The sequence below is a fragment of the Protopterus annectens genome, chromosome 3.part1 (genome assembly GCF_019279795.1).
Source record: "Protopterus annectens isolate FY-2018-M chromosome 3.part1, PAN1.0, whole genome shotgun sequence".
In the NCBI taxonomy this organism is placed as follows: domain Eukaryota; kingdom Metazoa; phylum Chordata; order Ceratodontiformes; family Protopteridae; genus Protopterus; species Protopterus annectens.
In genome coordinates this window covers 1,431,232,173-1,431,246,861 of record NC_056732.1, presented here as the reverse complement: position 1 = coordinate 1,431,246,861, position 14,689 = coordinate 1,431,232,173, and positions in this window count along the sequence as shown.

The window sequence follows — 14,689 nt, the reverse complement described above, 5'->3', positions numbered from 1 at the left end:
GAAGAAGTCAATCAGGTTCAGGAGACAAGATTGGCCCTTCATGAACCCAAACTGCATAGGGTCCAGTGTTTGAAGGTTGCCAATGTCTTTGTTTATAAGTTCCATGATAATACGTTCTATGGCCTTGCAGAGCAGGCTCATCAGAGTGATGGGGCGGTACGATCCAGCATCCAAGGTGGATCCCTCCTTGTAGAGGGGGGTGTAACTGTAGCTGTGCACCACTCAATGGGCACGAAGCCTGAGGTGAGGCTATGATTAAATATGACACTTAGGTGAGGTGCCAGTTCATTTTGTAGTTCAGGTAGTACACAGCCTGAGATGTCATCTGGTCCCATGGATGCTGTATTCTTAGTTTTGGAGAGTGCGTTTTTTACCTGTGTGGCCATTATTACCAGAATTTGGCAATCTTTTGGTATTGAGATGTGCCCTTTAGGGGGTGAGGGGGGGGGGTGAATTTTGCACTGAATCAATATGCCAGGATATTGCCAATATCCTTGGGATCAGTATATTTAATGCCATTCTGTTGTAGCTCAGATCAGATCTGAGCATTGCCATTTAGATTCTTGACCTAGCTATAGATTGCTTTGTAGTTGTCTTTGGAATCTTTGACAATTTTATTTTCATAACTAGCTTTGTAGGATTTTATGATGGATCTCAGCTTCTTACTGAGACTGGTAAGGGAGTTTTTTGCATCCTGGAATTTTCCTCTTTTCTGCAACAGTTTCTTCCTTTTGTTGTAAAGTTTGTTTATGGCAAGGGACCACCAAATTGGCTTCCTTTTTTTGGAGGAGAGTGTCTTGGTTCTATTGGGGATGGCACAATTCATGCACAAGTGGATGTGCTCGTACAGTGCCTTAGTGTAGGATTCAGCAGTCGAACTTTCAGTTCCCGTCTCCATAGGTGTCATGAAGTTTGTCACTTCTGACTCGAGTAGCATGAAGTTGGCTTTGGAGAAGTTTTTTACAGAGATTTCCTAACTGGGGAGTGGGGGTGGGATGTGGATGTCAAAGGTGATTAGCTTATGGTCAGACCTGACCAATGAGGGGGTGACCATAGGTGTGGAGCATCAATTTCCCATGTTGGTAATGACCAGGTCTAGGATATTGGAGCCCTTGGTGGGACTAAGAATTAGTTGATCCAGACCTTTGGAATTTAGAAATTTCAAGAACCATTGGGCAAAAGTGTTGGTATCTGAGTAGTTTTCCCAGTTAATGGCAGGGTAGTTGAAATCACCCAGTATTAGGGTGTTTGGTTGTATCTTAATATTTTATAGTATGTTTAGAAAGGTTTAGTGAGAATATTGGGGCATGGTGGGTGATCTGTTGCAAGCTACAATTTGGATTGCAGTCTTACCTAGTGTTAGTTGCACCTGGAGAATTTCAGACGCATCGTGTTGGGCAACTAGCCTGCTGTTGTGAATATCCTTGGTGAACATGGACACTCCTCCATCTTTAGTGTTTCGGTCCTGGTGTGATGGCTGAAAAGTGTGGTAGGAGTTGTAGCCTGGTATTGCAGTTACTGCGCAAATATCGATGTTCTCCATCTTTAGGAGTGCCTCAAGAGAGTGCATGTTGAGGTTTAGACTTCTAGCATTGAGTTGCATTACCTTCAGATTTTCATGCTTGTACCTGTTACGGTGTTGGTTTTGTCCTTTGAACTTTGCCTAAAGAAGGCACTATAGGGGTGGAAAGAGCCTTCGCCAGTAACCTGAATCCCAGGGAAGACAGTTGCAGACCATATCTGACAAAGCATTGTGGTCTGTCGATCATGTCATCCCAGGCAGACAGATACTGAAGAAGAAACAAAACTCTTCTTACACTGTTAAGGATACAGATAGAAGCATAGGAAGCAGTAAAGAAATCTTTGGTAATCTACCACGGTAGTAGGCACCATTAAAAATTATTTAATTTATTAAAAAACAAGTTAAAACGAAGATTAAAAGAACGTAGAAATCAGTCCGTTCAATGTCCCATAAGCGCTTTCGGCTATTTAGCCTTCTTCAGATCGTGTATCATGGACTGCCACTTCCTATTTTATAAAGGTAAATTACCAATCCTAATAGACTTCTTTATATTTAGACCAATCACTTGTAGTTTCAGCCTCTACAGTGGAATTCCTACTTTTTACCAAATGATTTCGTTACCGATAATGCCTTCGCTTGAGCCAATGGTTGTCACTGAAAAGGACCAAGCTCCCTTCTTGTACCAATAATACTCTTTATAACCTTACAGCTGAACCAATTACAAATCTCTTTAGCCTCTAAAGCGAAGTTTCCGCTCTTCTTATCAAATAATTCAGATCCAGTTGATGTCTTTACTTTTAACCAATCACTATCACCGTAGAGTGCCAAGCCTCTTCTTTGTACCAATAATGTTCCTTTTGGCCTTAATATGCATTTTGCCATTAAACTCTGAGAGTCAATTGTCTTATATACCTTAAACTGCTCCTTGTACAAAAGGCAAGTCCTTTCTTAAAGTACCTTAGCACTTTTTACTTATGCCCAATGGTATTCCTTCTGGCCTTTAGTATAGGTTTTAATGGAAAATACACCCCTGGGATCACTTCATTGGCCCTACTTGACAGAGGATCAGTTAATTAATCAATGGGGCGGCAAAAGCCTACACACTCTGTCTAGGCTTATAAATGCCCTCGGGCAGATAGCCTAGTACCTACCTACCTAAGCCCTGGGGGCCGATTGGCTCGCATATTCGTGATCCAACTGATTTCACGTAATTTTGTGCAATTGTGAACATCTCCTTCTCTTAGGGTTTGAGGGACAATTTCAACTACTTTAAACAGAAAATGATGCAAAGGGTTGCTAGCTACATGTGCTGTCAGTGCATTATTCATATCCTTTTGGCGTATATTCCTCAAGTGCCGTATGATACGATCTTTCATTCGTTGATCTGTCTTTCCAATGTAGAAGGCACTGCACTGGCTGCAGGTAGCTAAATAAATAGTATGGGAAGTGGTGCAATCTGTATAAACATTAAAAGTAAAATCTTTATTCATGCAGGGATGCGAAAATGTTTTTGAACTATCTATAAAATCACAAGCCTTGCATCGTCTGCACCTAAAGTTGCCTTTTGTATCAGACACTAATGCACTTCATGCACACCCATCCTTCTTGCACAAAAGTCTTTTTATATTTTTCTTATTTTTAAAGAGAAACTTCGGGGTATCTCCTATGACCTTTTTTATCTTATCGTCCATAGTTAAGATTGGCCAAAATTTCCTTATAACTTCACACATTTGTCTATTATCAGAACTATATGTTAAAGCACATTTAAGCTGTGATGGCCTATTCATAGTATCCAAGTTTTCCTGCTGTCTTGGAATAGCATTGCTGGAATAATAAGGATGTCCTTTTCCTCTTCTTATTTCTTGCTGCCCTTTTCTAAGGACAAGGTTTCTGCCTTTATAAGCTCTCTCCTTCAAATTCTGTTGTAACTTCTGTTGTTCTTCTGCAAATTCCTCATCTTCCGTGCAAAGCCTCGAAACCCTCAGAACTTTATTCTGAAGTATATTATTGAAAATATATCCTGGGTGCATACTCTGTCTATGTAAATAATGATTTCTCCAGGTTGCTTTCCTATGAACTCCTGTACTTATACCTTCATTTGGATGCAAATGTATCTTCACATCCAAGAAGTCTGCTACTTCCTTGGGGTAATTAGCTGTAAATTCCCAAAAGTGTGTGTTTCCATTTACACAATCAATAAAGAGATCAAGCTGATCTAAGTTATCTTTCCACAAAATGAAGATATCGTCCAAAAAATGACCATAGTACACCAAGTGTTCTTTCCATACACTATTGCTCTGAACATTTGCACATGTTCCCATTCAGTCAATACCAAACTGGAATAGCTATTCACACATGGGGTGCCCATAACTACACTCCATGTTTGCAAATAGAAGATGTCACCATAGCTAAAGATATTATTTTCCAAAACAAGTTCCAATAAGGGGCAAATTGGCTCTGATTGAATATAATTCCTTTATAAGAAAGACCTAATAGCTTTTAAGCCATATTCATTGGGAATCACTGTGAATAAACTGGTGATATCCATGGTTACAAGTACAATATCTTCAAATGTAGTTAGATGACTGGTTTTCATATGCAAATCTCTTAAACAATTACCTGTGTCCTTCAGAACCGTACATGCCAATAGCAAGGATTTTTTTCAACTCATTTTCTATATAAATGGGTAAAAGTTCCGTGATCCACTCCCTTTCTGCTACGATAGGACGGGTGGATCATGAAAATCTTTATGAATTCTAGGAAGGCCACTAATACTAGGAAAAATAGGATGAGGAGACTCAAAGAAATCACACAGCTCTTTGGTTATATGTTTTTTTATAAGTAGATCATACAAGAAGCTGCAAAAGCGCCCTATCCTTGTGGTGACATCTTTCTTGCTCAATTTTTTATATGTTTTTTTGTCCTCCAGCATAGTTTGCATTTTCCTTCTATACCACTCTGCATCCATAACTACTACACAGCCTCCTTTATATTTGGTTTAATAACCAAATTATCCATTTTCCTCATTTGTTTTAATGCTTCATTCTCTTTAGCTGTGATGTTATGAAAACAACCTTTTCTGTTGCCTGAATGATTTCTTATTTTTAATACGTCATCCTCACATAATCTGGAGAATAATTCCACCACACGGGGGTATGGAGGTGTAAAAGTACTTAATTTCTTATATTGTTCATATGCACTTTCCTGACCAAAGATACATTTCAAAGATATATTCTTGCAAATTAACCTGTCTGTCATAAATTCGTTCAAATCTGATGGTAAAGCTGGAATAAAACTTAGGCCTTTACTTAATAAGGAGATAGCTTCTGAGCTTAACACTATTCGTGATATATTAACCACAAGATTGGAATGATCATTACTTATATCGTAAGTTTCTTTCGTTTCCATTCCTGACTCTGAGTTCTCAGAGCCCTGTGTGTGTTCTGCTTCACAAAAACCGGCAATGGCCAATTTAACAGGATATGCACTGCCCCTTCCTTAGGTCTAGTTGCTATAGTTAAGTTGGTTAATTGATCCCCTTCATGGAAATCCTGGTTAACTGCAGCAATACTTTTATTTTCTTCCATTAAATCAGTATTAGAGATTGCCATACTAGAAACAGAATTCTGTTTATCTGTTGCTATCCGTTGTGTCTTAGAAAAAGAAGGGGGTTTCTCATGATTTATTTTGTCAGCACTTCATTCGTTAAAACCATTGAGTAGATCTCCATTCTTCCTTGAGGGCAGTCTGCTCCTTCCTCTATTACCAGTCACTTCCCTCGGCCATTCGAAAATATGGCCATTCCTAAAGTCCTGATGGTCACGAGCCAGCTTCTTGGTCTTTTGTTGTTTTAATTTGTTGTCATATATATTTAAGTGATACTGCAACTGTTCTAGTTTATTTAAATGCTCATCTTGTAGATTCATATGTTCTAACTCCATTTTCTTAGTTGAGATAACCGCGACTAAATTCTCTTCTTCCAGTTTAAAAAATTCAATCTATAATTTCATATACTTCTGACTTGTTTCCAAGTTGATTGCTTGCCATTTGGCAAGTAATTTGGGATAAGTATTCCCATATGAGGGTAAACACTTAACCCTCTAGGTACTATTTGGTGGTGTAGGCAAAATGAAAATGTTGCCACTGCAATCTTTTAAGATGATAAGTGGCATTCTCCACTTCCCGATAAATATTAAGAAACTCAGTTTCATCTGTTGACAAATCTCTAAAATACAGATCTTCACAATTTAGATTTAACTGTAGTAAAGGGTTAAGCAAATCATTTGCCAATCCTGGAAAAGCATATGTTTTCACCTTTTCCTTGATTTTCAGCTGAGTATCAGCCACGTGCAGTGTAAGACAGAACAAAATTAAATAAGAAATAAAACTCTTCTTACACTGTTAAGGATACCAACAGAAGCATAGGAAGCAGTAAAGAAATCTTCGGTAATCCACCACGGCAGTAGGCACTGTTAAAATAATTTGATTTATTGAAAAGCAAGTTGAAATTAAGATTATAAGAAAGTAGAAATCAGTCTGTTCAATGTCCGATAAGAGCTTTCAGCTATTTAGCCTTCTTCAGATTGTGTATCATGGACCGCCACTTCCTATATTAAAAAGGTAAATTACCAATCCTAATAGGCTTCTTGATATTTAGACCAATCACTTGTAGTTTCAGCCTCTACAGTGGAATTCCTACTTTTTACCAAATTATTTAGATACTGATAATGTACTCGCTTGAGCCAATGGTTGTCACTGAAAAGGACCAAAATCTCTTCTTGTACCAATAATATTCTTTATAACCTTACAGCTGAACCAACTACAAATCTCTTTAGCCTCTAAAGTGAAGTTCCAGCTCTTCTTATCAAATAATTCAGATCCAGTTGATGTCTTTACTTTTAACAAATCACTATCACCATAGAGTGCCAAGCCTCTTCTTTGTACCAATAATGTTCATTTTGGCCTTAATATGCATTTTTCCATTAAACTCTGAGAGCCAATTGTCTTATATACCTTAAACTGCTCCTTGTGCAAAAGGCAAGTCCTTTCTTACAGTACCTTAGCACCTTAGATGTCACCACGAGGATAGGATGCTTTCGCAGCTTCATGTATCATCTACTTATAGAAAAACGTATAACCAAAGAGCTGTATGATTTCTTTGAGTCTCCTCATCCTATGTTTCCTAGTATTAGTAGCCTGTCTAAAATTCATAAAGATTTTCATGATCCACCCCTGCATCATATCGTAGCAGGAAGGGAGTGGATCATGGAATCTTTATCCATTTATATAGAAAAAGAGTTGAAAAAAGCCTTGCCATTGGCATGCATGGTTCTAAAGGATTTGGGTAGTTTTTTAAGAGACGTGCATATGAAAACCAGTCATCTAACTACATTTGAAGATATCGTACTTGTAACCATGGATATCACTAGTTTATTCACAGTGATTCCCAATGAATATTGCTTACAAGCTATTAGGTCTTTCTTATGAAGGAATGATATTGAATCAGAGCCAATTTGCTCCTTATTGGAACTTGTTTTGGAGAATAATATCTTTATCTATGGTGCCATCTTTTATTTGCAAACATGGGGTGTAGCTATGGGCACCCCATGTGCGAATAGCTATTCCAGTTTGGTATTGGCTGAATGGGAACATGTGCAAATTTTCAGCAGCAATAGTGTATGGAAAAAACGCTTGGTGTACTATGGTCATTTTGTGGATGATATCTTCATTTTGTGGAAAGGTAACTTAGATCAACTTGATCTCTTTATTGATTATGTAAATGGAAACACACACTTTCGGGAATTTAAAGCTAATTACTCCAAGGGAGTAGTAGACTTCTTGGATGTGAAGATACATTTGCATCCAAATGAAGGTATAAGTACAGGAGTTCATAAGAAGGCAACCTGGAGAAATCATAATTTACATAGACAGAGTATGCACCCAGGATATATTTTCAATAATATATTTGAGAATCAAGTTCTGAGAGTTTCAAGGCTTTGCACGAAAGATGAGGAATTTGCAGAAGAACAACATAAGTTACAACAGAATTTGAAGGAGAGAGCTTATATAGGCAGAAACCTTGTCCCTAGAGAAGGGCAGCAAGAAATAAGAAGAGGAAAAGGATGTCCTTATTATTCCAGCAATGCTATTCCAAGAGAGCAGGAAAACTTGGATACTATGAATAGGCCATCACAGCTTAAATGTACTTTAACATATAGTTCTGATAATAGACAAGTGTGTGAAGTTATAAGGAAATTTTGGCCAATCTTAACTATGGATGATAAGATAAAAAAGATCGTAGGAGATACCCCGAAGTTTCTCTTTAAAAATAAGAAAAATATAAAAAGACTTTTGTGCAATAAGGATGGGTATGCATGAAGTGCGTTAGTGTCTTATAGAAAAGGCAACTTTAGGTGCAGAAGATGCAAGGCTTGTGATTTTATAGATAGTTCGAACACATTTTTGCATCCCTACATGAATAAAGTTTTTACATTTAATGTTTATGTAGATTGCACCACTTCCCATATTATTTATTTAGCTACCTGCAGCCAGTGCAGTGCCTTCTACATTGGGAAGACAGATCAACAAATGAAAGATCGTATCTTATGGCACTTGAGGGATGAATGCCAAAAGGATATGAATAATGCACTGGCAGCACATGTAGCTAGCAACCCTTTGCATCATTTTGTGTTTAAAGTAGTTGAAGTTGTCCCTTAAACCCTAAGTGAAGCAGATGTTCACAATCACACAGAATTATGTGAAATAAGTTGGATCACGAATATGTGAGCCAATCGTCCCCCAGGACTTAGCCTAGTTCCGTTAAAACCTATACTAAAGGCCAGAAGGAATACCATTGGGCATAAGTAAAAAGTGCTAAGGTACTGTAAGAAAGGACTTGCCTTTTGTACAAGGAGCAGTTTAAGGTATATAAGGCAATTGGCTCTCAGAGTTTAATGGCAAAATGCATATTAAGGCCAAAAGGAACATTATTGGTACAAAGAAGAGGCTTGGCACTCTACAGTGACAGTGATTGGTTAAAAGTAAAGACGTCAACTGGATCTGAATTATTTGATAAGAAGAGCGGAAACTTCACTTTAGAGGCTAAAGGGATTTGTAATTGGTTCAGCTTTAAGGTTATAAAGAATATTATTGGTACAAAAAGAGAGCTTGATCCTTTCAGTGACAACCACTGGCTCAAGCAAAGGCATTATCGGTATCTAAATCATTTGGTAAAAAGTAGGAATTCCACTGTAGAGGCTGAAACTACAAGTGATTGGTCTAAATATCAAGAAGCCTATTAGGATTGGTAATTTACCTTTTTAAAATAGGAAGTGGCGGTCCATGATACACGATCTGAAGAAGGCTAAATAGCCGAAAGTGCTTATGGGATATTGAACGGACTGATTTCTACTTTCTTATAATCTTTGTTTTAACTTGTTTTTTAATAAATTAAATTATTTCTAACAGTGCCTACTGTTGTGGTAGATTACCAAAGATTTCTTTACATGCAGACATATACTGGATCCCCTTTGAATGACACCAGAAACTTAGCCAATTGTTGAAGTCTGTCATTTTGTCCTTATACTGTGATATCATTTTGGGTGAAGGCAGGATACTACTCAAGGTTAGGGTAGGGTCATACCTGCCTGGTCCACATGATCTGAGTGCTCTTCCATGTCTCTTTTCATGTAGTCCAGGGATGTATGTCTCAAGTCATTCACTCCAACATGGTCAATGACAGAATCATATTTGTACTTGTTGTGGAGTGACTTCAGTGCATGCATTATGTGGTAGATCCTGGCACCCGACAGGCAGCTGACTGTAATTTTCTCCTTGTTCAGCCTGGTGAGTGGGACATCAGTGTGCCTGACTATAGAGTCCCTTATGACTAAAGTGCTGGGTATGTTGTCTTGCCTTAGCGGCTGTTGTTGGATGGCACACTGGTGTTGTAAGCTATGTGACACTTTGGCTGTGATTGGTGTTTGCGTTTCACCTTCAGAGGTCCTTGTTGCTTGGGCAGGTTACAGTTAAGGGCTTTCACATATGTGGGTTTAGTGTTGCTATGTGTGGGTGTTGGTGGTGTGGGTTTAGAAGGGCTATGTGTTGCTTGAGGTGCAGTGCGGGTGTTGACCTTCTCCTTTAGACTGTCTAGCACAATCTTGGGTGGAGAGAGCTTTGCTTCCAGTTTGGCTATGTAAGTGTATCTCTCGCAGGTTGTAGTGTTGGATGGTAGGTGGAGAAGGTTGTCTGTTTACATGAGGCAATTGCTGCATTGCCCCAGTATGCCCAGATTCACCAGGTGGACAGGAGAAATCACTGGAAGCTGACCCTTGGACATGCCTGGTTTGGTGCTTTTTTTTGTAAAGTACAAGAGCTGTTTTCCCTTACCTTAGCAAGGTACTTTGCAATTATAGGCTGTTTAGTGTCTACAATTAATTTCTCCTTATTAACAAGGAGAGATGAGTGATTGTATCAGTTTAAGACTACATAGTGCTTTCCAGCAAGTTTTAAAGCAAGTGCTAGTCATAGGGATGCTTAAAGGCAAGATGAATTGTTTATCCTAAACACTGCAGTGTGCACTAGAGTAGGTAGATGTGAAAGTAGGTAACTTAAGTTTTACCTGTCTAAAAAGTTAAGTTTTAGTGGAGAGTCACTATTTTTAAAACAACAAGATAGATTGAAAGGGGGTGGTCACTTTTGTATTCTGATACTATGGAATACAGTAGGATGGCCAATAAATTTAAATAGTAGAAGGGGAGTGATTACACAAAATGATAATTTTGTGCTTACTCACACAAGCCAGTAAAAACAGAGAGGAAATGAGATATATAGTCAAATTAACATAAGGGGAGGCAACTAGAAAGACAGTGGTGTTTAAGAACACTACAGTAACTGGGTGGGAGGGTGGGGGAAAAATTCTGCCTGACTTACAAGAGACAGAGCTGTGATCTCTTTTCAAGTTTTAATATGCAGTTAAAAGCAGAATACAAGTGTAGCAGAGTCTGGGTGAGCCTTTCTAGTAAAGCTCTGAAATGTTTTATTTTACCCATGAAATAGAAGGTTTAGTTCCTAGCTCTACCCCCTCAGTTCACAGATGATTACTATTAACTGACCTGTTCTATTGACCTGTACTAATTTCTGCCTGACTCACAAGAGACAGAGCTGTGGTCTCTTTTCAAGTTTTAATATGCAGTTAAAAGCAGAATACAAGTAAAACACAAGGTAAATAAAACAAATCACAGTATTCAAAATAGAAAAAGGCAATAAAGTAATACAACAAATAGAAAGCAAACTAACCTTTCCCTCACAGCAAAGTGTAGCAGAGTCTGGGTGAGCCTTTCTAGTAAAACTCTGAAATGTTTTATTTTACTCCTTAAATAGAAGGTTTAGTTCCTAGCTCCATCCCCTCAGTTCACAGATGATAAATATTAACTGACCTGTTCTATTGATCTGTATTAATTTCTGCCTGACTCACAAGAGACAGAGCTGTGGTCTCTTTTCAAGTTTTAATATGTGGTTAAATGCAGAATACAAGTAAAACACAAGGTAAATAAAACAAATCACAGTTTTCAAAATAGAAAAAGGCAATAAAGTACTACAACAAATAAAAAACTAACTAACCTTTCCCTCACAGCAAAGTGCAGCAGAGTCTGGGTGAGCTTTTCTAGTAAAGTCATTGGAGACTCCATCATGAGACAAACTGATGTCCCACTTACCAGGCTGAGTAGGGAGAAAGTCACAGGCAGTTGCTTCTTAGGAGCTAGGATTCATCACATTATGCAGGCACTCAAGTCACTGGACCACATTTACTAATATGACTCAGTCATAGTCCATGTGGGAGTAAATGACCTGAGATGTACCTCCCTAGACTATATGAAGAGAGACATCACAGAGCTCTCAGAATATGTGTCTCAGGCAGATATGACCCAGCTCACCCTTCCTTAATACTCCCACAGTTTTCCCCCAAGGTTCCGTTTTAGGCCCCCTACTATTCAACATGTTCATAAATGACTTCTACGAAGCCATTCCAAACACCAGCCTCATCAAATATGCAGCCGATTCTACCATTATCTGCTCCTCACTTTCTATCCCCATTCTAAACAAGCTAACCCAAAGTGCCTTCTCCTCCACTGAGCAGTGGATGCTAGACACCCATCTAGCTCTTAATACAACCAAAACTAAATTTATGTTATTCACCTCCTCCAAAACTTCCTCCCTAGATAAACACTCATTCATAATCACCTGCAAAAACAATACTCCCCTAGAAATAGTCTCTGACACTAAATTACTATGTGTACTCACTGACGATCAAATATAATTCGACAAACATTTACAAGTAAATATTAAAAAAAACATAAAAAACTTGGTATGATTTACTGCCATAATCATTATATCTCTCACTCCACCAGGATCATACTAGCCAACACATATCTCTCCCCATCCCTCCTATATGGTGCATCTATCCTCACCAACCTGCAATCCTCCCTCAAGAAAAAACTCTCTTCTTGCTACAGCAAGATATCAAAATTTGCTGCAGGTCACAAAGCCACTTCACACCATTGTAATTCTTTTCACCAACTAAGCTGGCTAGAGCTACCTAACTACCTCACTTATACCCAACTCATCCGAGCACACAAACTCATTTACAACCCCTCTCTCTGTCCCTCCCTAGCCACTACCCTTGAAATGCATGAACCAGATCGACTTCTCAGAGCCAATTCCCAAAAACGAATTAAATTGCACAAACCCACACATCCAACTGGGACTCATCTAATGTCCTTCTCTCTAGCACACCTCTGTAATTATCTACCATCGCCTATCCACACCACTAGCAGTCTCTCCTCATTTAAAACCTTGCTGCACTCACACCTAACTTCACAATGGAAGTGTTCCTGTTCCCATCCTACCTAATCCTTTCTATACCACTTCTTACTCTCCTAAAACAAAATATGCCATCACTGCCTCCTATAGTTCCACATCACTAGTGAGCTATTTGACTAACTTCTTAACTATTACCCTAAGCTGCTACTCTTGATAAAATGTGTTTTATTGCTGTTTATTGCATTATATTGATGTGTTCTATCATTGTTAACTTTTCTTATCATATTTACTTTGTATTCCTATGATGTAATCTGTAATGTTTATGTGCAATGAGTATTATGTATTTGCATTTTTCTGGAGCTATTCTCCCCAGGACTCAATTGAAAACAGGCTCTTTTTGGCCCAATGGACTAGGCTGGCAAAGAAACTGCAAATAATAATAATAATAATAACAATGAGCTTAGCATTGAGCAGCATTTTACCTTCTACAAAGATGATGCCACAATGCAAGCAAAAAAAATGATTGACTTTAATAATTGGTTTAGTTTCTGGTGTCATTCTAAGGGGTGTACAATATTTTCAGCATGGAAGGAAATGGTCAACAGACTATGCTGCTTTGCCAGGGATGGTCTGCACCTTTCCCCTCTACTTTGGAATATTAGCTAAATCACTGATTCTCCCATAGTGCCTTTTTAGGCATTGCCAAACTGAAAGTACTTTTGACATAGCAAAGCAAAACCAAGAAAATCTAAAGGTATTACTGCTCAATGCTAGGAGTCTAAACAAAATCTCCACTCCCTAGAAGCTCTCTTTACCTAGAGAATGCTGACATCTGTGCAGTCATGAGACATGGTTGAAAGCCATGGAGAGCATACCAAAAGTGATAGGTTATAATGTCTTCCACGTATTTAGGCCAGCTACTTCACAGGTAGGGACTAAAGGTGGAGGTGTCTCTATTTACATCAAAGAGAAATGTACTTCAAGCCTGTTCAAACAGGACAATGCACTTGAGCTGCTCTATGTTCAAAGCACCATAGGCAAAATCCAATACCACTTCCTTGTAAGCTATAGATCCCTGTCTATGACCCAGGAAATCCATACTATGTACTTAAGCTTATTAGAAACACTAACCATCCAACCCAATACCATATTCATGGGTGACTTTAATTACCTCACTATTATCTGGGAATCCTATACATGCACAGAGATTCCTAGATTTTGTAAACACAAATTCCCTGGACCAGATAGTCAATACACCGACCAGCGTGCAACCATACTGGATCTGGTCCTCACTAATATGGGAGAGTGCTGCACACCCCCTACTGTAATTCCTTTGGTAAGGTCAGACCACAAAATGGTCTCCTTTGAAGTAAAAATAAAACCTGTGTCACTTGTCTGGTCAGGATCAAACAGATGAACATTGACAGGTTCTGTTCAAGCAGCTTTATTACACAGAAAACACATCAGAAATGAGGCTTTTTAACTTAAACTTAAATAAACTTATAAATAGACTGACTACCACACTCATACACATGTTAACACTCTGGCTGTTCTCTCAAAATGATACTGCTGCCCGCAAGTGCTCTGTATTTATATGCACCTGCCTACATCTGGAAATGCTTCTTAACGATACATACACACACACTCTGATCTACATCCTTCCACTTTGAGAAATAGAATGACATGCACTTTACAGAAATGATCTTTTGACATGCAGTTATACAGAACTAATTGTCTGAAATGCAATCATATAAAATTAGACACACAGAAAACAACCATGTGCAGGTTGCTGTGTATTTTACACTAGGTCTTGAAATACGACCTGACCGTGGTATCTACATTATCAGGGTTGCTCTGAGATCTAGAGTTTGTATCACAGGTACGGTGCTGTGATATTGTTTCTGATACAGGAAGAATATGTTTGTGGCTTCTCCTGTACTCTATACCCTCAGATTCCACTAAGTAGGATTATGGCTCAGTACATATACCTCTCACTTGACCAATTTGATCAAAGCCTTTCGCAGTTTGCATCCTCACGGTCTCTTCTTTTTTTAACAGATGAAGACATCTGCTCATTTTATCATAGCTGGACTTCTGAAAAGAATGCTTTTTAAAAAGTTGGGCTTTGATTGCTCTGATGTTTTTAGCATTAGGCACCGACAAACTAGAACTGATAGGCAAGGTTGTTCTGGTTTGCCTAGATAAAAGTCTCTGAGCAGGAAGGGCTTGAAATACAACCTGAGCATGTAACATAAAAGTCAGAAATGGATCTAGCAACAGGGACTGTCTTCAAGGAATGTTCAACTTTGGGGACATCTATGACATCATCAGTAATGGGATTGGATA